The following is a 3,749-nucleotide window of genomic DNA, read 5'->3' on the forward strand; positions in this document are numbered from 1 at the left end:
ACCTTCTCACCAACCTTCAGCTGGCGTAGGAGATGTTGCCTTTCTGGATTCAATCCGGCGCCATCTGCAATTTCATTTGTCAGATTCGCACCCATGCCGCGCTTCGCAAAATACTTATATTTCGAAGTGTATATTACCAGAGGGGGTCTCCCTGGGCTCCCCTGCCGCGGTTAGTGCGGCCTCAAGTTGGGCTTTGCACTCTTCCAGCTCCTGGGACAGCAGGGAATTCTTTTCTGTAAGAACCTGCATAACAAATGATCCTTAAATCAGTTATTCTAACTGTTTCAAGTCTCGGGGGCTACTGGTATATATATATAATTACCAAAATTTTCTTACCCGTATGTCTTTTACATATTGCTTCGTGGCTCTGGCTAGACCATTTTGAGCGGCACGGAGGTACGCATCTCCCGAATTGAAGGCATCTAATGCCTCTTGGGAGAAACAAGCGTCGCGAAGAATTGTCCGGCGACGCCTGTGGTTCATGACACTCTCCACCTCAGAGTTGGTGGCAGACAACCTGTCCACATCCTCCGTTGGAGGAGCGTCCGGTGCGCGCCTTGTGTTCGCCTCCGCCTCCGGACCAGGCTTTGGAGCCTGGCTGGTGGAGGCGCGATTGGCAGCCTCTCCGGATATAGTCCGGCGAGGTCTCTTTGTCCTGAAGAGAGCATGAGTGTTAATATGCCTTGAAGGTATAACACCTGGGATAAGGGGGTGCGCCATACCTTTGCGCTGACGCCTCGGTCCGGACTGCACCTCTTTTCTGCCCACGGGGCCCTGCGGCCCCTCGTTGGCTTGTCGCCGCAGGTTCGGCCTCCCGTCTCAAAAACCTCCCCTGCAAAGCTCGGTTGTAATCAGGAAACTGAAAACACGAAAGGGCGGACCCCTATTCGGGGTACTGGGACTTCGATCTCAGTTACCTGGGAGGCCGGGATTAGCCCTAGGTAATCGGCCGTAATGGCCACCAAGGCGTTGTCCTTGCTCAATTGATGGAACACTCCATCAATCAGCTCCACAGATAAGTCCGGATCCTCTTGAGAGGCCGGGTCGAGGGACCGTCCTGGGTCCTCGGGTTGTGGAGGAGGGCTGTTTATTTCTTTAACAGCCTGGTGCAGTTCCCGCGTTGAAGTCGTTATACTGAATATTTAACAATGGGAATATAAAACGGATGGGCAAGAATGTGACCACTTACCTAGCTTGGGGGATTGTACATAGAAAATCCATCCTGTGGGTTGACGCGGAGAAATTCCTCCTCTTCTCCCTTGTACAAAGCAGACAAGGTCTTTGTTAAAGCCGCAGCCGAATCCGGTCCCTTACGGCCGTAACGGGTGGCGTCGTCCTCCCTGTTGAAGTCCCACATGGGGTGGCCTCTATACTGTAGCGGCTGCACCCCTCGCATGATGCATGCGGCCATGACCCCGATCATGGTCAGTCCGGAATGAGCTAACAATCTTATCCGGCCCATCAGGTAAAGGACGTCCTTGTCACTTTCCCTCTGAGGGCTCCGTGGACGCCAACTTAGGCGCTTCTTTAGTGGAGTACTGTCGAACTCAGGGAGGCCGAACCGGACAGGATCCGGCAGCGGGACGTCCTCTATGTAAAACCATTCCGAAGGCCAGTCCTCGGACGCCTTCTTTGGGGTTCCGGATAGATATCCGGTCCCGGCGATGCGCCACACTTCGGCTTTGCCCACTTGGTATATTGACCCCTTCCGAGAACGGGGCACAAGGCAGAATAGCTCTTTCCACAGCCCGAAATGAGCCTCAACACCCAAAAACAACTCGCAGAGGGCTACGAAGCCCGTGATATGCAATAAGGAGGCAGGCGTAAGACTGTGTAGCTGGAGGCCATAGAACTCCAGGAGCCCCGGAAAAATGGATGGATTGGAAATCCAAGCCCTCTTATTAAATAAGGGACAAGGCATACCCACTCTCCTTTGGAGGGATTAGGGGCACTCTCCGCTTGCTCTCCGCCATTATAGATGGCAAGACCGGCTCGAACCGGGACCATATAGGCCGGGGGGAGAAATCCCTTGGTCTGGAGCGTCACTAGCTCGCTAAGCGGAATGGAGCATCTCTCCCAATATCCAGGCTGAGGGCTGGAAGGGCGAAGGGAGGAGTTGCGACGGCTGGCCATGGTGGAATGGACCTTTGTCGGATGCGCTCTGATGAACACTCGCGAAGGGGAGAAGGTGTGGTTTGGATCTAAATCCTCGTCCCCTTAAATGGGCGGCTCATTTACGCGGCTAGGGGTGTGGATGTAAAAACACTCAGACTTTTCATATTCGTTTAACACGTGGGACACAGCCATTATTGGGCGTAGAAGCCAAGGAGCGCAACATTTACAAGAAACCGGATTTTATTCAACAGGTACACGAAATTTGTAGGAGAACCCGCCTTACAATGCCGAAGACAATCTGCGCGCCGGACTCATTGTCATTGAAGCCTGGTTCGGGCGCTACTGAGGGAGTCCTGGATTAGGGGGTGTCCAGATGGCTGGACTATACCTTCAGCCGGACTCCTGGACTATGAAGATACAAGATTGAAGACTTCGTCCCGTGTCCGGAAGGGACTTTCCTTGGCGTGGAAGGCAAGCTTGGCGATACGGATATGTAGATCTCCTACCATTGTAACCGACTTTGTGTAACCCTAACCCTCTCCGGTGTCTATATAAACCGGAGGGTTTTTAGTCCGTAGAACAACATACAGAACAACAATCATACCATAGGCTAGCTTCTAGGGTTTAGCCTCTCCGATCTCGTGGTAGATCTACTCTTGTACTACCCATATCATCAATATTAATCAAGCAGGACGTAGGGTTTTACCTCCATCAAGAGGGACCCGAACCTGAGTAAAACTTCGTGTCCCTTGCCTCTTGTTACCATCCGGCCTAGACGCACAGTTCGGGACCCCCTACCCGAGATCCGCCGGTTTTGACACCGACACCCAACCATAGCATTAAAGCATCAAGTCCCCCTTGTCCCATACACAACAACCCCCTTACTCGGATTTATGCTTCTGTCACTCAAGCAACCCACTATAAGCGAATCATGAACGTATTGCAACACCCTACAACGGGAATCCCTCATGCTTGCGCGACATGGAGGGCACAATAGGACAACACCAAAATAAAACATACAACTCATACCAATCTAGATCATCAATCAACCCAAAGACAAAGGATATCTACTCAAAACATCATAGGATGGCAACACATCATTGGATCATAATATGCGGCATAAAGCACCATGTTCAAGTAGGGATTACAGCGGGGTGCGGGAGAGTGGACCGCGTAAAAGAGATGAGGATGGTGATGTTGATGAAGACGATCACCGCGGCAATGATTCCCCTCCCGATGGTACTCCGGCGCCACCGAGAGAGAGGAGGAGAGGTTCTCCCCCTTGTGCTTCCTCCTCCATGGCCTCCCCCGTGGATGGGGAGAGGTTCTCCCTCTGGATCTTGGCCTTCATGGCGATGATGGCCCCTTCGGGATCCTCCTCCATAGCCTTCGGTGATGATGGCCCCCTCCGGCAGGGTTCCAGAGAGGGCCTAGATTGATTTCTCGTGGCTACAGAGGCTTGCGGCGGCGGAACTTTCAATCTAGGTTATTTTCTGGAGGTTTGGGTATTTATAGGAGAGGTTGGCGTCGAGAACAAGTCAGGGGGGCCCACGGGAAGTCCACGAGGTACAGAGGCGCGCCCTCCACCCTCGTGGGGCCCACGGGCCTCCCCTCCGGCAACTCTTCATTCCAGT

Source organism: Triticum urartu, chromosome 5A (genome assembly GCF_056163025.1).
Source record: "Triticum urartu cultivar PI428250 chromosome 5A, HENAU_Tu73, whole genome shotgun sequence".
NCBI classification, from domain to species: domain Eukaryota; kingdom Viridiplantae; phylum Streptophyta; class Magnoliopsida; order Poales; family Poaceae; genus Triticum; species Triticum urartu.